Genomic DNA, 22,667 nt, shown 5'->3' with positions numbered 1-22,667 from the left:
TTTGAAGCAGTTCCGTAAGATCCTGGTTGGTTGATCACACTTGGAATATTGCGTTCAGTTCTGGTCACCTCATTATAGGAAGGGTGTGGGTGCTTTAGAGACGGTGCAGAGGAAGCTCACCAGGAGGTTGTCTGGATGAGGAAGATAAGTTGAGGGAGCTAAGCTTTTCTCTCTGGAGTGAAGGAGGATGAGGGTGACTCGATTGAGATATATAAGATGATACGATCAAGTGAATAGCCAGAGACTTTTAACCAGGGTGGAAATAGTTAATATGAGAGGACATAATTTCAAAGGTACATTTAATGTCAGAGAAATGTATACAATATACATCCTGAAATGCTTTTTCTTCACAACCATCCACGTAAACAGAGGAGTGCCCCCAAAGAATGAATTACAGTTAAATGATAGAACCCCAAAGTTCCCCTCCCTCCTGCACGTAAGCGGCAGCAAGCAACGATCTCCCTCCCCCCACCAGCAACAAAAAAGCATGGGCACCCACCAACAAGCACTCAAGCGCGACCAAAGCAACAGCAAAGACACAGACTTGCAGTAGCCCAAAGACTACTCATTCACCCGGTATCCGACATATCACAGGGAGAAAGAGGTGTCTTCATTTCACAGCGAGAGGGGAGACATAACAAACAACTTGCTAGTTTACAATGTTAAAAGTCCATTGCGTTTTTTTTTCTGAGCTCTGTGCCCAAAGATCTCAAGTCTCTGGGCACACAGCTGTAGATCTTCCATCTCCCACGACACACCGATCTCCTGCCCAGGACACGGACCTCCAATCCCCCCCATCTCCAGTGCCACGAAACCTCGAACCTGTGAAGGCAAGCAAAGCTCTTAGGCCGCGCCCTTTGCGTGCAGAATAATGGACAGTTGTGAAACCCCCAAGAGCGGGTCCCATTCCCGCAAAGAACCATAGTCAGCGTGTAACTCCAGGTCAGGGTCTTCAAAAGAACCCCGAAAGGGATGTTACGAGAATACACATAAAATTAAGATGTTTGCTGGCCTGGGCTAGCATCAGTGGCATCAGCAGTTGGTCTGCCACCTGCCCTCAGGGGAAGGAGAGATAAGGAACAATGGAGCAGCGTCTGGAGATGTGTAATGAAGGGATGTGGGAGAGAGAGCTGTCTGGAGCGGCTCCCCCCTTTGAACCCTGAACTGTTTGAAGTGATGGACAGGCGATACCCCAGCAGGGGGATAAAAAGGGACAGGTTCGCTAAGACGGACACACACGCCACCCGAGGTAACGAGACCCTGGAAGCGGTGCGCTTCTCACGAGTGGGTGAGAAGTACCAGACAACGACAAGGGTGGAAAGGTACGATCAGCGGGAACCCGGTGTGTGTCCGCCCTTGCCTGGGTGCCGGGTTCACTGCAGAGGATCGACCGCATCTGGAGGAGGGGTCACAGTCGGTGACCTCAGGTGACATCACCAAGGACCCGCCCAAAAAGTTGCTCGTGAGCCATCCCGCTGGTCTGTGAGTGAAGCCGTTCTGAATGATGAGTTGTTCCTGTTCTCTCTGTCTCTCTTCCCCCACCTTGTCCATCGCCATGGCAACGATTACTGCGAACTGAACTTTGAGTCATTTTGAAATTGGTCATTTACCCCTAGACAACGATAGAGCTTGATTGATGCTGTTATCTTAATTCTGCGCACATGTGCGTTTATCATCGCTGAACTGTTGCATTTATTATCCTTTCGATTAATGTGTTGCTTGTTTCTTTAATAAAATTTTCTTAGTTCTAGTACTCCAGACTCCAACTGAGTGATCCATTTCTGCTGGTTTGGCAACCCAGTTACGGGGTACGTAACAGGGAAAAGTAGAGATATTAAAGATGGAAATAGAGCTGTTTCCAAAGATGCAAGCAAAAGAGTCACCGTTAGGTGCCATTGTCTCCTCCTAAGGTGATTGGAGGAAAGTATGGGGGAGGGAATGTCAGAGTATTTTACACAGAGTAGTGATTGTGTTCTACGTGTCACCAGGGCAGGTGGTGGAGGCTAAAACACCAGGGACATTTAAGAAACTCTTAGATAGGCACATGGATGATAGAAACGTAGAGGGCTATGTAGGAGGAAAGTTTGATTGATCTTAGAATAGCTTAAAAGGTTGGAACAGCATTGTGGGCCAAAGGGCCTGTACTGTGCTATTGGGTTTGATGTTCTATTTCTGTGCTTGCTACAATGAGAACGACCTCATATTCCATCAGCTGTATCCTTGCCCTCTCGTTTAGCCTTTCTCATCTCCCTTTGGCTTCCTCATGTCTTCTTCATAGCTTAACGTCTTTTCTACCTTTGTGTCATCAGCAAAGTTAGCCAAACACTGTGTTCATCAAATTCATTTATGTTAAATTGTAAAAAATTGAGGGGAGCACTGATCCCCACAGCACATCATTCATGATAGCTTTCCAACCAGAAAGAGGCTTGATAATACCTTCTTCCATAATTCCTTGTTAATCAGCCAGTACTAGTTTACAGCAGAGCTTTTATTTTCTCAATAATGTTTGATGTATAACCTTGTTAAAAGCCTTCTGGAAATCAGTTAGGTTGGATTTATATGGTGATACATTAACCATTACTTTTTAAACCATGCTTCATCTGATCATGAGCTGAGAATGTATTGGCGTTGTTGGCGAGCATCCTCACTTCTTTACAATGGGAGGAAGATCACAGATGAAGCAGCCGAAGATGGTTTGGCCTAAGGCACTGCCCCTGAGGAATTCCTCCAGTGATGTCTTGGGGCTGGGATGATTGACCTCTAACACCAACAACCATCTTCCTCAGTGTGAGGTCTATCGCCAGTTGGCAACTCTAGGTTCCATTGACCTTTATCAGGCCTTCTTATTGTTAAGCTTTGCCAAACGTGACAGTGAAGGACTCTCATTCACACCTCATCTCTTGAATTCATCCCTTTTATTCACCTTTAGTCAAAGAATGTAACTGAGTATAGAAACTGGGATATTATATTGCTGCTGTACAAGATGTTGGTGAAGCTTCATTTAGATATTGTGTACGATTAAGGTCAGATATCATTCAGCTGGAACGAGTGCAAAGGAGATATCCAAATCTGTGGCCAGACTCAGTAGCCCGAGTTGTAAGAAGAGAATCAAAATCAGAATTAGAACAAGCTTATTATCACTGACGAAAAATACATGGTGAAATCTGTTTTGTGAAAGCAGTGCATTACATATAATATAGTAGAAATTATAATAATAAATTATTTTTTTTTAAATTAAATGAGTAATGCAAAAATAGTGAGGTAAATAGGTTTGTGGGTTCATTGTCCATTCAAAAAGCTGATGGTGGAGGAGAAGAAGCTTTTCCGAAATGTTGAGTGTGTATCTTCAGGCTCCTTGACAGTAGAAATGAGAAGAGGGTTGTCCTCGGTGATGGACCTTGAACAGGCTGGGATTTCACCCCTTGGACTGGAGACTGCAGCTGTATAAAGTCATGGAAGCACATTGTCTATTTCCCAAGGAAAAACTAAAGGGCACAGGTTTAGGATGAGAAGGGAAAGATTTACTAGGAACCCAAAGGTCAACTTTGTTTTTGACACAGTGGTGATGATATATGGAATGAGCTGCCTGAGGAAGTGGTTCAGGCAGGTTCAATAACAACATTTAAAACATAATTGGACAAGAACTTGGACAGGAAAGGTTTAGAGGGATATGGGGCAAATGTGGGCAAATGGAACTAATTTAGATAGGCATCTTGTCCGGCTTGGCAAACATAATGGCAGTGAGCAGGTTATTGGAGAGCAAGTTTTGTCTAATAGCGTTATTGGTGGACATCGTTGACAATCAGCAGAATGGCAAAGCGGGTGAAAATCGTCCTGACTGGATTGGTTTTATGTGAACAGGACAGACCAGGGCAACTTTCCACAACATTGGGAAGATGCTTGTGGTATAACTACACTGGAACAGCTTGGTGTGAATAAGGAGTAATTCTGCAACACAGGTCTGGGGCACCACAGAGAGGATATTATTGGGTCCAGGAGCTTTTGCTGTGCACTCAGCTAGTTACTGGTAATCATGCAGTGAGCTGGTTTATTAGCAACAGGATTTAGCACAGTACAGGCCCTTCAGCCCACAATATTGTGCCGATCAAGCATGATTTGTGACATTGAAGTTGGCTAGATGGGTCATCTTCTTTAGAGCTTGGGGTAAAAATGACTTAGCTTTTAATCGGGTTCATGTGTGCACAAATATGTGTTTACACAGGCATTAACGGGATTGAGTTTGGAGAGTATGTGTTTATGTGTCAGCACAAAATGCTGGAAGAACTTAACAGGTCAGACAGCATCAATGGAAATGAATAAACAGTCCACGTTTCGGGCTGAGACCCTTCATCAAGACTGGAAAGGAGAGGGAGAGACTCTGGAATAAAAAGGTAGGGGTGGGGAAGGAGGGTAGCTAGAAGGTGATGGGTGAAGCCAGGCGGGTGGGAAAGGTGAAGGACTGGAGAGGAAGGTATCAGATAGGAGAGGAGAGAGGACCAAGGAGAAAGGGGAGGAGGAGGGTAACCTTAGGGGTGGTGAGAGGCAGGTGAGGAGAGGCAAGAGGCTGGAGTATGGAATAGAAGAAGAGGGGATGGGGAGGAACTTTTTTTTAACTGGAAGGAGAAATTGATATTCATGTCATCAGGTTGGAGGCTACCCAGACAGAATATAAGGTGCTGCTTCTTCACCCTCATTGTGGCACAAGAGAGGCCACGAATTGACATGTTGGAATGGGAATCAGAGTTAAAATGTTTGGCCACCAGGAAGTTTTGTTTCCTGTTGCCCAGCATTTAGAACACAGAACATAGAAAACCTACAGCACAATACAGGTCCTTCGGCCCACAATGCTGAGCTGAACATGTCCTTACCTTAGAAATTACCTAGGGTCACCCATAGCCCTCTATATTTCTAAGCTCCACGTACCTGTCCAGGAGTCTCTTAAAAGACCCTACCGTATCCGTCTCCACCACCGTCACCAGCAGCCCATTCCACGCACTCACCACTCTCTGCGTGAAAAACTTACCCCTAACATCTCCTCTGTATCTACTTCCAAGCACCTTAAAACTATGCACTCTTGTGCTAGCCATTTCAGCCCTGGGAAAAAGCCTCTGACTAGCCACACGATCAATGCCTCTCATCTTATACACCTCTATCAGGTCACCTCTCATCCTCCGTCGCCCCAAGGAGAAAAGGCCGAGTTCACTCAACCTTTTCTCATAAGGCATGCTCCCCAATACAGGCAACATCCTTGTAAATCTCCTCTGCACCCTTTCTATGGTTTCCACATCCTTCCTGTCGTGAGGCGACCAGAACTGAATTGAGTACAGTACTCCAAGTGGCGTCTGACCAGGGTCCTATATAACTGCAACGTTACCTCTCGGCTCCTAAACTCAATCCCACAGTTGATGAAGGCCAATGCACTGTATGCCTTCTTAACCACAGAGTCAACCTGCGCAGCAGCTTTGAGTGTCCTATGGACTTGGACCCCAAGATCCCTCTGATTCTCCAGACTGCCAAGAGTCTTATCATTAATACTATATTCTGCCATCATATTTGACCTACCAAAATGAACCACCTCACACTTACGTATCTGGGTTGAATTCCATCTGCCACTTCTCAGCCCAGTTTTGCATCCTATCAATGTCCCGCTGTATCCTCTGTCAGCCCTCTACACTATCCACAACACCCGAACCTTTAAGTCATCAGCAAATTTACTAACCCATCCCTCCACTTCCTCATCCAGGTCATTTATAAAAATCACAAAGAGTTAGGGTCCCAGAATAGATCCCTGAGGCACACCACTGGTCACCGACCTCCATGCAGAATATGATCTGTCTACAACCACTCTTTGCCTTCTGTGGGCAAGCCAGTACTGGATCCACAATGCAACGTCCCCTTGCATCCCATGCCTTCTTACTTTCTCAATAAGCCTTGCATGGGGTACCTTATCAAATGCCTTGCTGAAATCCATATACACTACATCTATTGCTCTACCTTCATCAATGTGTTTAGTCACATCCTCAAAAAATTCAATCAGGCTCGTAAGGCACAACCTGCCTTTGACAAAGCCATGCTGACTATTCCTAATCATATTATGCCTCTCCAAATGTTCATAAATCCTGCCTCTCAGGATCTTCTCTATCAACTTATCAACCACTGAAGTAAGACTCACTGGTCTATAATTACCTGGGCTATCTCTATTCCCTTCCCTGAGTAAGGGAAAAACAGCCACAATCCTCCAATCCTCTGGAACCTCTCCTGTCCCCATTGATGGTGCAAAGATCATCACCAGAGGCTCAGTAATTTCCTCCCTCGCCTCCCACAGTAGCCTGGGGTACATCTCGTCTGGTCCCGGTGACTTATCCAACTTGGTGCTTTCCAAAAGCTCCAACACGTCCTCTTCCTTAATATCTACATGCTCAAGCTTTTCAGTCTGCTGTACGTCATTCCTACAATCACCAAGATCCTTTTCCATAGTGAATACTGAAGCAAAGTATTCATTAAGTACCTCTGCTATCTCCTCCGGTTCCATACACACTTTTCCACTGTCACACTTGATTGGTCCTATTCTCTTATGTCTTATCGTCTTGTTCTTCACATACTTGTAGAATGCCTTGGGGTTTTCCTTAATCCTGTCTGCCAAGGCCTTCTCATGGCCCCTTCTGGCTCTCCTAATTTCATTCTTAAGCTCCTTCCTGCTAGCCTTATGATCTTCTAGATCTCTAACATTACCTAGTTTTTTGAACCTTTCGTCAGCTCTTCTTTTCTTCTTGACTAGAGTTACAACAGCCTTTGTACACCACAGTTCCTGTACCCTACCATCCTTTCCCTGTCTCATTGGAACATACCTATGCTGAACTCCACCCAAATATCCCCTGAACATTTGCCACACTTCTTCCATACATTTCCCTGAGAACATCTGTTTCCAATTTATGCTTCCAAGTTCCTGCCTCATATTTCCTCTTACTCCAACTAAATGCTTTCCTAACTTGTCCGTTCCTATCCCTCTCCAATGCTATGGTAAAGGAGATAGAATTGTGATCACTATCTCCAAAATGCTCTCCCACTGAGAGATCTGACATCTGACCAGGTTCATTTCCCAATACCAGATCAAGTACATCCTCTCCTCTTGTAGGCTTATCTACATACTGTGTCAAGAAACCTTCCTGAACACACCTAACAAACTCCACCCTATTTAAACCCCTCGCTCTAGGGAGATGCCAGTTGATATTTGGGAAATTAAAATCTCCCACCACAACAACCCTGTTACTATTACACCTTTCCAGAATCTGTCTCCCTATCTGCTCCTTGATGTCCCTGTTACTGTTGGGTGGTCTATAAAAACACCCAGTAGAGTTATTGACCCCTTCCTGTTCCTAACTTCCACCCACAGAGACTCCATAGACAACCCTCCATGACTTCCTTCTTTTCTGCAGCCGTGACACTATCTCTGATCAACAGTGCCACACCCCACCTCTTTTGCCTCCCTCCCTGTCCTTTCTGAAACATCTAAAGCCTGGCACTTGAAGTAGCCATTTCTGCCCCTGAACCATCCAAGTCTCTGTAATGGCCACAACATCATAGCTCCAAGTACTGATCCACGCTCTAAGCTCATCCGCTTTGTTCATAATACTCCTTGCATTAAAATAGACACATCTCAAACCATCGGTCTGAACACATCCCTTCTCTATCACCTACCTATCCTCCCTCTCGTACTGTCTCCAAGCTTTCTCTATTTGTGAGCCAACCACCTCTTCCTCTGTCTCTTCAGTTTGGTTCCCACCCCGCAGCAATTCTAGTTTAAAATCTCCCCAGTAGCCTTAGCAAACCTTCCCGCCAGGATATTAGTCCCCCTGGGATTCAAGTGCAACACGTCCTTTTTGTACAGGTCACACCTGCCCCAAAAGAGGTCCCAATGATCCAGAAATCTGAATCCCTGCCCCCTGCTCCAATCTCCCAGCCACGCATTTATCCTCCACCTCATTCTATTCCTATTCTCACGGTTGTGTGGCACAGGCAGTAATCCCGAGATTACTACCTTTGAGGTTTTGCTTCTCAACTCCCTTCCTAGCTCCCTGTAGTCTGTTTTCAGGACCTCCTCCCTTTTCCTACCTATGTCGATGGTACCAATATGTACCACAACCTCTGGCTGTTCACCTTCCCACTTCAGGATATTGTGGACACGATCAGAAACATCCCAGACCCTGACACCTGGAAGACAAACTACCATTTGCGTTTCTTTCTTGCATCCACAGAATTACCTGTCTGACCCCCTAACTATAGAGTCCCCTATCATCACTGCCATCCCCTTCCTTTCCCTACCCTTCTGAGCCACAGGGCCAGGCTCTGTGCCAGAGGCGCGGCCACTGTTGCTTCCCCCAGGTAGGCCGTCCCCCCCCCAACAGTACTCAAACAGAAGTATTTATTGTTAAGAGGGACAGCCACAGGGATACTCTCTAGCCTCTTGACTCTTGCCCTTCCCCTTCCTAACCGTGACCCACTTGTCTGCCTCCCGTGGCCCCGGTGTGACTACCTGCCTATAACTCCTCTCTATCCCCTCCTCACTCTCCCTGAGTCATCAAGCTGCATCTCCAGTTCCCTAAGGAGCTGTGGCTCGACACACCTGGTGCAGATGTGGCCATTTCAGAGGGCAGGTAAGAACCAGGAATGAACCCAATTTTATTCATTTAATTGCGTGGAGGGATAGGAGCAGAATTAGGCCATTGGCCCAGGGCTGCAAATCCTCATTTACAAAAGGCTACATATTAACCAAAGTCGAAAGGTTCCATATTCTGGAAATTTAAAATTAAAAGATAGTTTTGAAAAACAACTGGTAGTTTAGACAGCATCTGTTGGAGAGAAACAGCTGATACTTCAGATCAATTAGTGAAACAGATGGGTTTGTCAAAGAATACACAGTTACAGTGGATCACACACAAAGTGCTGGAGGAACTCAGCAGGCCAGGCAGCATCTACTATGGAAAAGAGTAAACAGTCGATACCTCAGGCTGAGACCTGTCCTGCCGAAGGGTCTCGGCCACGAACGTCTGTTGCTGCAGATTTTCTCTTGTTTGAGATTGGTTTACAATTACCGTGACTCCGGTTAATGTGGACACATCGGGACCAGTACATTTTGGCCCGTTTAAGAGGCTGCCCCAATTAGCAGAAGTTTCAGTTAAAAAGGTATTAAAAAAAAAGATAAACTACCAATTAACTGTGCTATGTTTCAAACCAATTGAAAGAAAAACACAGAGGGGATAAACATGTACAGTCTTTGTTTTTACCTTCATGAGGTGTGCACATATGATGTGGCATAATGATGTAGGCAATTCATGTATTTCTTACATACAACCCGTAATGAATTGTTTAAACAAATAAAGAAATGCTAACTCAGACAATATATTTACAATATTACTGAATTATCAACTACACAACTCTCCTCTCTGTTTAGCTATAAACTCCAACTTAATATAGAATGCATCTCAACTTACACACACACACACACACACACACAGATGATGGCATCCGCCTGTCTCGAAGGACAATGGATCGCGGCACTGGAGTGACCTCTACAGGGCCCCAGGCCACAAGCCTGGGCAGAGGGTATGGAGATCCTGGGCTGCTCAGCCACCAGCATCCCTCACCAGTGTAGTCCAAAGGAAAGTGAAGCAATACATTTGGCACCAGCTTGGCTGCAGAACCTTCCAGAAGGATGTTCAGTGACGTCCAGCTGCCTCAGAGGCTCCACTCCACAGTAGACTACAGAATACAACTACATTAGTCATAGTCATAGTCATACTTTATTGATCCCAGGGGAAATTGGTTTTTGTTACATTGCACCATAAATAATAAATAGTAATAAAACCATAAATAATTAAATAGTAATATATAAATTATGCCAGGAAATAAGTCCAGGACCAGCCTATTGGCTCAGGGTGTCTGACCCTCCAAGGGAGGAGTTGTAAAGTTTGATGGCCACAGGCAGGAATGACTTCCTACGACGCTCTGTGCTGCATCTCAGTGGAATGAGTCTCTGGCTGAATGTACTCCTGTGCCCAACCAGTACATTATGTAGTGGCTGGGAGACATTGTCCAAGATGGCATGCAACTTGGACAGCATCCTCTTTTCAGACACCACCGTCAGGGAGTCCAGTTCCATCCCCACAACATCACTGGCCTTACAAATGAGTTTGTTGATTCTGTTGGTGTCTGCTACCCTCAGCCTGCTGCCCCAGCACACAACAGCAAACATGATCGCATTGGCCACCACAGACTCGTAGAACATCCTCAGCATCGTCCGGCAGATGTTAAAGGACCTCAGTCTCCTCAGGAAATAGAGACCGCTCTGACCCTTCTTGTAGACAGCCTCAGTGTTCTTAGACCAGTCCAGTTTATTGCCAATTCGTATCCCCAGGTATTTGTAATCCTCCAACATGTCCACACTGACCCCCTGGATGGAAACAGGGGTCACCAGTACCTTAGCTCTCCTCAGGTCTACCACCAGCTCCTTAGTCTTTTTCACATTAAGCTGCAGGTAATTCTGCTCACACCATGTGACAATGTTTCCTACCGTAGCCCTGTACTCAGCCTCATCTCCCTTGCTGATGCATCCAACTATGGCAGAGTCATCAGAAAACTTCTAAAGATGACAAGACTCTGTGCAGTAGTTGAAGTCCGAGGTGTAAATGGTGAAGAGAAAGGGAGACAAGACAGTCCCCTGTGGAGCCCCAGTGCTGCTGATCACTCTGTTGGACACACAGTGTTGCAAGCACACGTACTGTGGTCTGCCAGTCAGATATCCACAGTGATTAAATTTTAACGTCCCATTTAGGCCTAAAGATTTAGTCATTGTGGAGGATAATGTCTTTCCTGTCAAGGGGGTCCAATCTGCTTGTGGCTGTGAAACAACCTCTGGTTCTGTGGCTCTGTGATGGTTGTTGACTCTGGGACTGCAGCAAGTGGTTCTGACATCGATGTGTCGTTTCCAGATGACATCAGATGCAACCTCCACGGTGTAGGAGAGTGGTCCAGTTCTGTCCTTAATCTTTCCAAGTACCCACTTCTGTTCATCCCTGTGGTCCCTCACCAGGACTGCTTGTCCAGGAGTGAAACATCGAACCTCCTTGTTTGAGGAGCCCTCAGCTTGTCTCACTGTTTGTCCTGCATGCTCCTCCTGAGACTGGGTTTGAGGAGATCCAAGCATGAGCCAAAGGGACGACCCAGGAACAGCATAGCTGCTGAGTTGTTGGTTGTGGAGTGTGCTGCACTGCGATATGCAGGGAGGAAAATGGCGAGCTTCTGATTCAGTGTCAGTATAGTGTTTTCTGCTGACATTGCTCATAGAGTGTTCTTTAGACACTGAACAAACCCTTCTGCCAAGTTATTTGTAGCCGGGTGGTATGGTGAAGATGTAATATGTCTTATTCCATTCATTTTCAGGAATGACTGAAACTTTTCCGCAACATGTTGTGGTCTATTGTCACTGACTAAGTGTTCTGGAACGCCAGCCTTTGAGAAGAGGCTTCTCACTACGTTCATTTGCAGTGGAGGCTACTGGGAACAGTTCTGGCCACTTTGTAGTTGCATCCACTACCACCAAGAAATCTGTGCCCATGAATGGTCCGGCAAAATCCACATGAATCCTCTGCCAAGACAATGCAGGACATTTCCAGGGATGGAGAAGCGCTGTCCTGGGCATCTTCTGGATGTGTCGGCATCCCGAACAGTGCACGGCAATCTGCTCGATCTGCAGATCTATCCCCAGGCCACCAGGCAAAGCTTCAAGCCAGCACTTTCAGTTTGGCCAGCATGCAGCTCCTCCAACAATTTAGCTCTCAATCCCCACAGGAGACAATCTCCGTCAAGGGCAAGTTCGTCCCGGCGCTGGTAAAAATGGGGGAGCTGGGATTTCTGCTGCACATTCCAGTCACTTTGGATTGCCAAGTGGACCTGAGACAGTGATTCACTTTGGATTATTTCTGCCATAACAGGGAGACTTCCAATTTGCATTAGGGAGAATACATGGAGCAATGTCCCCTTTTGATAATTTTGCAAATATTTCCTTTTCCAAGGGCAAACAGGACACTCCATCAGCATTTCCATAACTCATCATCCTCTGGAATTCAATCAGAATTCATTATTATGGTCTGGTCACATGATCCTTCTCCCCACCACCCCCCACCCCACCCCAGTCCAAAAGTAGAATTTCCTGTCCCTTCTAGGTCAGACGGAAGCAGACTTAAACCCTCAGTCTGGCCTTGCTGGAGAGCTGTGGCGGTTGGATTTAATGGTTGATGAAAAATTTAATTGGAAAATTAAAGACAGCGTGTCATGGAGAAAGCCTCTGTATATTTGTAAATTTTTGTACATACATGTTTGTTTTTATTTGTCTATTTGTAACTACTTTTTCTCTTCACAACTTTTGGGCAGCTTTTGTATTCTTTTCACTTGGCACTAAATAAAAACTCTTATACCAATGTGTTGTTTTGTTTTCAACTGGTAACCCTCGATTGGAAATGCTTACCCACACCTGATAGCGAGGTGTGACACAAAGGCTATGGGGTGTTCGCTTCCATCGCTCATAACACGTGACATGACTGCACCTGAACCATAAGGCGAGGCATCACCAGATGGTGTGGAACATAATGTGTGAGTACGATGTCTGATGTCACCATTTCCTTTGTCTTTTGGAAAGTCAATTCACACTTCTTTCTCCATTGTCATTTCTTCCTAATCTGTAGAAATCAATTCAATGGGTGGAGCTCAGTAGGCAGGTTTGGCAAAAACCTGTTCTAGTAATTGACAAATCCTAATAAGGGCCACAACTGTGACATATCCTTTTGCCTTGGAGCATCCACCACTGCTTGAATTTTCTCAGCACACTTGTGTAATACTTGTGCATCAATGGTGTGACCACAATAAGTGATGTTGGTTTAAAGAATTCACACTTATCATGCCATGCTCTGAGCTCATAATCTTCTAATCTTATTAGCAGAATTAGATTAGATTATGAGGACACGCAGTCCTCTTTTATTGTCATTTAATGCATTAAGAAATGATTCAATATTCCTCCGGTGTGATAGCACAGAAAAGACAGACCAAGACTGAAAAACTGACAAAAACCACATAATTATAACATATAGTTACAACAGTGCAAGCAATACCGTAACTTGATGAAGAACAGGCCATGGGCATGGTAAAAAAGTTCAAAGTCTCTCAAAAGTCCCACATCTCACGCAGACTGGAGAAGGAAGAAAACTCTCCCTGCCATGCCCGACCACAGTCCGACTCTGAGTCGTCCGAAAACTTCGAGCTCCAACCAGCCCTCCGACACCGAGCACCGAGCACCATCTCTGCTGACTGCTTCGACCCCAGCCTTGGTCACCAGCAGCAGGCAAAGCCTAGGATTTTGGGGCCTTCCCTCTGGAGATTCTCGATCACACAGTAGCAGCGGCAGCGAACCAGGCATTTCAGAAGTTACTCCAGATGTTCCTCCATGCCCTCACGGCTGTCTCCATCAAATCAGAATTGTGCACGGCCCCTATTTAACAAATATGATATCATTTCACTGGAGAGGCTACGTGCGCTGCCTCGCGCCGCCATCTTCTCCTCCCTCCCTTGAGATTTTGGAGATGTTCCTTGTCATCTTTACAGGTAACAATGATGTCATCCAGGTAACACTGAGTGCCTGGGCAGCCTTGCACCACCTGGCCCGTAGCTTTCTGCCAGAGTGCAGGTGCAGATGTTACCCCAGAAAAGACCTATTATAAAGCCCTTTATGAGTATTTATGGTGAGAAACACTTTGGACTCTTCTTCCATCTCCATCTGTAGGCTGGCTTCAGTGAAGTCCATTTTGCTGGTGTTTTCCTCCAGAAAGATTTGCAAAGATATCCTCTATCCACAGAGGGTATTGATCTACTTATAATACTGGGTTGATGGTAACCTTAAAATCACAACAGATCCTGATAGACCCATTCTTCCTCACTACTGGGACCACTGTCATTGTCCATGGGCTCTACTCAACCTTGGAAAGAAATAATTCAGTCTGCATGCAATCTAGCTCACTGGCTACTTTATCATGGATGGTATAGGGAACAAGACGGGCTTTATAAAACTTGAGTGTGGCATTTTCATTTAACGTTGTTTTACTCTTGATATGTTTGAGGTTCCAATGCCATCCTTGAACACGGCTGCAGTATCATCCACCTTCCTTAATTCACTTTCAGTTGACTCTATTACAGGGGATGTGGAAAGCAAATGGTGAATCAGTCTCCAATCAAGTTGTAGTTGTCTCAGCCAATCATGGCCCCACAATTTTGGCCCTCCTGTTTTTAACATATAAAAGTCCAATGTGGCTTGTTGGTTATTGTATTTCACTGTTATAAATGTCATTCCTACAGGATTTATCTTTTCACCAGTATAAGTGCGTAGTTGAATATCTGCAGTTAGTATCTTTGAAATGCTGTTCAAACTCATTTTGTGGAATGAGTGAAACAGCTGAGTGAGAGTCCTGTTCCATTCTTAAACACTAGTATAGTGTCACGATTACAGAAGTGTAGTGCAGGTAGATGATAAGATGCTTAAGAGTTGAGCTTAAGGTAAGGTAAACACTGCATTGACTGCAAAGCTGTGTAAAGTGCTACAAATTTTTGTGATCACTTCTAGCATAAACCATATCACTTGTCTATCTTGTCAGTCCTGACGAAGGGTCTCGGTTCGAAACGTCGACTCTACCTTTTCCTAGAGATGCTGCCTGGCCTGCTATGTTCACTAGCAACTTTTATGTGTCATTTGTCTATAGTTAGTTTTTACATTGTAAATCTCAAAGCTTCTCAGTCCTGTGTCACTCTCATCATTACCAGATTTTTCATCAACATTGTGCAGATTAGTGCTCTTTTTGAAACTGAAACTTGACTTTTTATCTTATTTTCCCCTGTGCAGTCCATTTATTTTTGTCTGCCCTTTGTATGTGTCCTACTTTGTTGCATTTTCTGCAGGTTTCACCTTTAAACCTGCATTGGTCTGGTTTACGTGAGCCCCTACCACAATGGTAACACAAATTGTTCTCCCAGGCAGGCCAGGTGCTGTGATTTTGTTGACACTCACTTTCACTTCTGACTGCATCTCAATTGTGCCTTTTGTCTGCTGTTTCCATTGATACAGCGATTTCAACTGCTCTTTTAAATGTGCGTGTATGTGACTAGGTGTGTTAGGTGTGTAGCCATAGATATGTCAGGGCTCCCACAACCTTGTCCATTACCAAACAGCCCTCATTGTTACCCACACATTATACTGGCTGGTAAATAAGTCAGCTGGAGAGCTGACCTTCACCTTCAGAGAGATTCAGTGGTGAAGAGACTGCAGACAGTGATCAAGCTACAGCTGTTCCCAGCTCATCTTTTGCCTGAGCCTGGACTCCAGGGAAACCAGTTGGTGCAGCAGAGAAAGCAGAATCTCCCTGGTGCCAGACTGTCCACAACCCCATCGGAATAGAGTGAGGAAGGAGAGAAGATGAGGGACTGCTGACCTTGGAACCTGGATCAGAAAGTATCAGCTCCTGGAGTAGGTCAGCAAGTTTCAGATTTATTTTTCACACGTGCATTGAAACATAACAGTGAAACGTTTTCAGTTAAAACCAACATACCTGAGGGTGTGGTGGGACAGCTCGCAGGTATTGCCACTTTCTGGATCCAGCACAGCATATTCACAATGTTTGGCAGAACATGCAACAAGACAAAACAGCAAAACAAGTCTCTTTTCTCCCTTCTATCCACCACACGCACACACGGCGAGTCATCCAATTCCAAGACAGGCCTCCTGGGCTTTAGCCATTGGGCTTCAATGGCCGGACATCCAATGGACCTTTGGTCTCTGGTTTTCAATGTCAACCTGTGGACTAGATGATGATGAGACCCTGAACTTCAGGCTCTAGCACCGTGAGCTCACCAGCTGACTGGCCCACATACTTCCTGCTCCCATGGACATCCAATCCCAGGACATACTGACTGGGACAGCCTGACAGATATCCAAGGATGTTCTTTGACACCCAACCACATCGTTGGCCTTCAAGCAAGGAGGGCAAGCCTGGACCATGGATGTCCTTTGTCACGTCTACGGAGGGAAACCGACAGTCAATGTTTTGGGTGAAGGCCCTTCACCGGGATCCCACAGGAACAGGGAATTTTTCCCAAGGTCCGTGAGTAGCTAAAAGGAGCCTTGTCAGTTACCGACAAGAGAAAATCTGCAGGCGCTGGGAATCCAAGCAACACACACAAAATGCTGGAGGAACTCAGCAGGTCAGGCAGCATCTAGGCAGGAATCACTGAAGGGTTTCGGCCTGAAATGTCGACTGTACTCTTTTCCTAGATGCTGCCTGGCCTGCTGAGTTCCTCCAGCATTCTGTGTGTGTTGTCAGTCACGGACCTTTGTGTTGCTGGGAGCTTTTATCCCCTTAAACATTCCCTGCCAATCAATAAAACCACAGCCAATCAGCACCTCGAGCTCTTCCTCCCTCTATTCCACCCGGATGCCCAATAAAAGTCTCTGCTGGATGCTGCAGTAAACCGCAGCCAGGGGAGGAGGCTCTGTCTGGTTCAATATTCTTTGCAGCATGGTTGGCCTGTTATGTTGGTGCTGGAATGTGTGGCAACACTTGTGGGTTACCCAGGCGCATCCTTGGGTGTATTAGTTGTTAACGCGAATGAGCCTTTTCACTGTATGTTTCAATGTACTTCTGAATCTGAACCCGAACCTAAATCTGAAATCTGGGAATACAAGGCACCTCTCAACATCAACCCTCAAATGTGAACTTGAAATTTCATCTACTACTTTCTTTTTAGTTTAAAAACCTGGATCAGATCATCCTGCATCTAACAATAGAGCTTTGACCAGTGACCAATCTGGGCATCGGAAGTTTGAAATGATGGATTTCACTCGGATCCACTGCCCGAGTAGAAAAAGGCAGCACTGATCGCAACAGCATGATTGAGCTTTGACCAGTGGTCAATCTGCATTTGGGATTGATTAGTAAAAGCAAATTAAAGGAAGGCAGTCGCAAGCTTAGCGGTCACCGTCACATTGCCATCGTATGAGGGGACACGGTCACAGTGGTGATCTTGAGGCTTTAGCTCTTCGGTGCTTCAGAGAGCCTTCAGTCAGAGAAAGGAAATTAAAGAAACGCTCTAGGTTAGGTTTTTCTCCCCCTTCCTTTCTCTATATCTGCTCAGCTGGGACAGTAGAGGTGCCAGGCAGGATAGTGGAATACTCCTCTTGCGGGATCTGGGAAGGCAGGGAGACCCCCAGTGCCCCTGACAACTACAACTCCAAGAAGTACATCCAGCTGCAGCCTCCAACAGTCCGTGTAAAGCAGTTGGAGCTGGAACTGGATGAATCCCAGATTATTTGGGAGGTTGAACGGGTGCTAGGACATATAGAGAGGTAGTTACACCCAAGGTGCAGGGAACGGGGTTAAGGAGCCAGTGCAGAGTACCCCCGTGTCCGTCCCCCACAACAATGTCTGTCACTTTGGATACTGTTGCGGGGGCGGGGGGTGACCAAGCAGAGGGAAGTCACAGTGGTCGGTTCTCTGGCACTGAGTCTGGCTCTGTGACTCAGAAGTAAAGAGGGGAAAAAGAGACACACCGCTGTATTGCTTCCCGGGTGCCAGGGCCTGGGACAACTCAGATCAACTCCTCAGTATTCTTAAGTGGGAGGGTGATCAGCCAGAAGTTGTGGTCCTTGTAGGTACTAATGACATGGGTAAGACAAATGACAAGGTTCCACATTGGGAGTTCAGGGAATTACATGCTATGTTGAAGGGCAGCACCTCCAGGGCTGTGATCTCCAGATTGCTTCCTATGCCACATGCCAGGGAGGCCAGAACTAGGAAGATTATACAGTTTAACACATGGCTAAGGGGTTGGTTTGGGAGGGAGGGCATAAGAGTTTTGGATCATTGGGCTCTCTTCCAGGGAAGGTGGGACATGTACAGAAGGGACGGTTTGCACCTGAACTGGAGGGGGACAAATATTCTAGTGGGAAGGTTTGCTAATGCTGCACGGTGGGGTTTAAACTAGAGTTGTAGGGGGCTGGGAACTTGAGTGCCTGAACAGTTGGTGGAGGGCTTGTGGAGACATAGTCAGGAATCAAAAGCTTGAGCGGCAAATATTTCAGTGCAAGAAGTATCAGAGGAAAGGCTCAGGGCATGGATCGACACCTGGAATTACAACGTTGTAGCCATTAGTAAGACTGGTTGCAGGAGGGGCAGGTCTGGCAGCTCAGTGTTCTGGGGATCCGTTGTCTTAGACACGACAGAGCAGGAAGGATTAAAGGAGGAGGGATGGCGTTACTCCTCAGGGAAAATGTCACGGCAGTGCTCCGTCAGGACAGACTGGAGGACCGACTAGTGAGGCGTTATGGGTGGAAATGAGAAATAAGAAAGGTATGAACTCATTAATGGGTCTATATTACAGGCCACCCAACAGTCCTAGGGATTTAGAGAACAAATTTGTAAAGAGATCGCAGATTGTTGCAAGAAACATAAGGTTGATATAGTACTGGGATTCCCATTCTGTAAAAGGACTAGTTGGGATAGAGTTTGTCAAATGTGTTCGGGAAATTTTCCTTCATCAGCACCTCGAAGTCCCAACATGAGACAGCGTGTGATACTGGATCTGTTATTAGCAAATGAGACAGGGCAGGTGACAGAAGTTTGTGTACAGAAACACTTTGCATCCAGTGACCACAATGCCATTAGTTTCAAAATAAATATGCAAAGAGATTCGTCTGCTCTATGGGTTGAGCTTCTAAATTGGAGAAAAGCCAATTTTGATGGTATCAGAAATTATTTGGCAAGTGTGGATTGGGACAGGCTGTTTTCTGGCAAAGGTGTACTTGGAAAGTGGGAGGCCTTCAAAAATGAAATTTTGAGAGTACACAGTTTGTATGAGTCTGTCAGAATAAAAGGTAAAGATAACAAGTGCAGGGGACCTTGGTTTTCAAGCGATAGCGGGGCCCTGGTTAAGAAAACAAAGAGCTGCAAACCAGGTATAGACAAGTAGGAATAAATGAGGTGTTTATGGAGTACAAGAAATGCAAGAGAACAGGAAATCAGAAGGGCTAAAAGAAGGAATGAAGTTGCTCCAGCAGACAAGGTGAGGGAGAATCCTAAGGGGTTCTACAGGCATGTTAAGAGCAAAAGGAAGACCAGAATGGTAATTCATGTGTGCAGCCAAAACAGATGGGGGAGATGTTAAATGAAATCTTTGCATCTGTATTTACTCAGGTGATGGGACACAGAGTCAATAGAACTGAGGTGAAGTGACATCAACTTCATGGACCTTGTACAGATTACGGAGGACAAGGTATTTGCTACCCTGAGGCAAATCAGCGTGGATACATCCCCAGATCCTGACAAGGTGTTCCCTCGGACCCTACAGGAGGCAAGTGCAGAAATTGCTGGGGCCCTAGTAGAGTTATTTAAAATATCCTTGCGACAGGAGAGGTACCAGCGGATAGGCAATGTTGTTCCACTGTTCAAAAAAGGTTCTAAACAGAAACCAGGGAATTATAGACTGGTGAGTCTGACATCAATTGTGGGAAAGTTGTTGGAAGGTATTCTAAGAGACTAGATATATAAGTATTTGGATGAACATGGGCCAATTAAGGATAGTCAGCACGACTTTGTGCATGATAGGTCATGTCTAACCAGTCTTATAGAGGTTTTTGAGGAAGTTACCAGGAAAGTGGATGAAGGCAAGACAGTGGTTGTTGTCTATATGGACTTTAGTAAGGTATTTGACAAGGTCCCACATGGGAGGCTGGTCAGGAAGGTTCAGTTGCTCAGCATTCAGGATGAGGTAGTAAATTGGATTAGACATTGGCTTTGTGGGAGAAGCCAGAGAGTGGTAGTAGAGGATTGCCTCTCTGAAAGGAGACCTGAGACTAGTGGTGTGCTGCAGGATCCTTTGTTGTTTGCTATCTATATCAATAATCTGGATGATAATGGTTAACTGGATTAGCAAATTTGTAGATGACACCTAGATCAGGGCATAAGAAAGGCTATCGTGGCTTGCAGAGGGATCTGAACAGGCTGAAAAAATGAGCTAAAAAATGGCAGGTAGAATTTTATGCCAACAAGTGTGAGGTTTTTCCACTTTGGTAGGGCCAGCCAGGGTAGGTGTTTACACAGTGAATGGTAGGGCACTGAGGAATGTGGCAGAATAAAGGGATTTGGGATTCCAGGTACATAATTTGTTGAAAGCGGCGTCACAGGTAGATAGGGTTGTAAAGAAAGCTTTTGACATACTGGCCTTGATAAATCAATATACTGAAATTGTATAAGGTGTTGGTGAGGCCTAATTTGGAGAACTGTGCGCCGTTTTGGTCACCTATCTACAGGAAAGATGTAAGCAAGGTTGAAAGAGTGGAGAGGAAATTTACAAGGATGTTGCTGGGTCTGGAGGACCTGAATTATAAGGAAAGATTGAACAGGTTAGGACTGTATTCTTTGGAACGTAGAAGACTGAGAGGAGATTGGATAGAGGTATACAAAATTACGAGGGGTATCAATAGGGTAAATGCAAGCAGTCTTTTCCCTCTAAAGTTGGGTAGAACTATAACCAGAGGTCACAGGTTAGGGGTGAAAGGTGAGCAGTTTAAGTGGAACATGAGGGGAAGCATCTTCACTCATAGGGGTGTGAGAGTGTGGAATGAGCTGCCAGCACAAGTGGTGCATGCCAGCTTGATTTCAACATTTAAGGAAAGTTTGGTAGGTACATGGATGGTAGAGGTATGGAGGGCTACGGTCCCGGTGCAGGTCAATGAGAATAGGCAGTTTAAGTAGTTTTGGTATCTACTAGATGGGCCGAAGGGCCTGATTCTGTGCTGTACTTCTCTGTGACTCTATGTGTTACCTGTCCGATACCTACAGGAACCATGGGGAATGGTTTCAATGGCATCTGATAGGCAGCATAATCAATGGTTGATTATTCTACATGTCAGAGGTACTGATGTTACTTGGAGCTGGCAATGAGCAGGTCGCAGACATGAGCTGATAAGTGGCAAATGGTATCTCTGGCATAGAACATAGAACAGTACAGCACAGTACAGGCCCTTCAGCCCACAATGTTGTGCCAATCCTTAAACCCTGCCTCCCATATAACCCCCACCTTAAATTCCTCCGTATACCTGTCTAGTAGTCTCTTAAATTTCACTAGTGTATCTGCCTCCACCACTGACTCAGGCAGTGCATTCCACACACCAACCACTCTCTGAGTAAAAAACCTTCCTCTAATATCCTCTTTGAACTTCCCACCCCTTACCTTAAAGCCATGTCCTCTTGTATTGAGCAGTGGTGCCCTGGGGAAGAGGCTCTGGCTGTCCACTCTATCTATTCATCTTAATATCTTGTACACCTCTATCATGTCTCCTCTCATCCCCCTTCTCTCCAGAGAGTAAAGCCCTAACTCCTTTAATCTCTGATCATAATGCATACTCTCTAAACCTGGCAGCATCCTGGTAAATCTCCTCTGTACCCTTTCCAATGCTTCCACATTGGAAAGTGGGGCAACCAGAACTGGACACAGTACTCCAAGTGTGGCCTAACCAGAGTTTTATACAGCTGCATCATTACATCGCGACTCTTAAACTCTATCCCTCGACTTATGAAAGCTAACACTCCATAAGCTTTCTTAACTACCCTATCTACCTGTGAGGCAACTTTCAGTGATCTGTGCATGTGAATGTATGTGTGTATGGTATGTGCGTGTGTGTCTCTGTGGGTGGAGTTGGGGGTCGAGACCCCCAGATCCCTCTGCTCCTCCACACTTCCAAGTATCCTGCCATTTACTTTGTACTCTGCCTTGGAGTTTGTCCTTCCAAAGTGTACCACCTCACACTTCTCCGGGTTGAACTCCATCTGCCACTTCTCAGCCCACTTCTGCATCCTATCAATGTATCTCTGCAATCTTCGACAATCCTCTACACTGTCCACAACACCACCAACCTTTGTGTCGTCTGCAAACTTGTCAACCCACCCTTCTACCCCCACATTCAGGTTGTTAATAAAAATCACGAAAAGTAAAAGTGCCATATCATGACCACCTTTAACAAGAGGGCGCAACGGCCTAACCTTGATATTCAACAACAAAACCATCACATGCTACCCTCAAACCTCAGTCAGCATTTACCAGAAAGTCAACTGGACACACACAAACGTATATAGCAAGGTTGCAAGTCAGTTCAGAAGCTTGGTCTGGTGCAGCGAGTGACTCACCTCCAAATACCCGAACTGTCATTTACAAGGTATCAGGGATCGGATTTGGGAAACCAGTGGTGGACATTTATTTGCAAACACAGCCTCGACCCCCAACTCCACCCACAGAGACACACACGCACATACCATACACACATACATTCACATGCACACAAACACACGGATGTCGATGCACTCACGCACACAACACAGAAACCACACATGCACACGTGCAGACATGCACGCACACACATACACGTGTACACACACACACGGGTATTTATGTGTATATACACACACACCCCTCCCTTTGCATGGCACAATTTCACAACGAGGACGAGTACAGCCACTGCCCTGGTTGCGGGAGAATGGGGATAGTTCAGAGGACGCGCAATAGGGGGTACAGTATGTTAC

At 45.7% G+C, this 22,667-nt stretch overlaps 1 long non-coding RNA gene across 1 annotated transcript; it reads right to left on the bottom strand.

The window, feature by feature from the left end:
* Positions 1-773: 773 nt before the first annotated feature.
* On the bottom strand, positions 774-22,369 carry LOC134357060 (uncharacterized). Its single transcript, XR_010020488.1, has 3 exons — positions 22,275-22,369; positions 15,645-15,896; positions 774-822 (listed from the first exon to the last, which is right to left on the bottom strand). It is a non-coding gene; the product is annotated as an uncharacterized LOC134357060 (long non-coding RNA).
* Positions 22,370-22,667: the final 298 nt, after the last annotated feature.

This window comes from Mobula hypostoma, chromosome 15 (assembly GCF_963921235.1).
Source record: "Mobula hypostoma chromosome 15, sMobHyp1.1, whole genome shotgun sequence".
In the NCBI taxonomy this organism is placed as follows: Eukaryota; Metazoa; Chordata; class Chondrichthyes; order Myliobatiformes; family Myliobatidae; genus Mobula; species Mobula hypostoma.
This window is presented reverse-complemented; position numbering and strand designations above follow the sequence as displayed.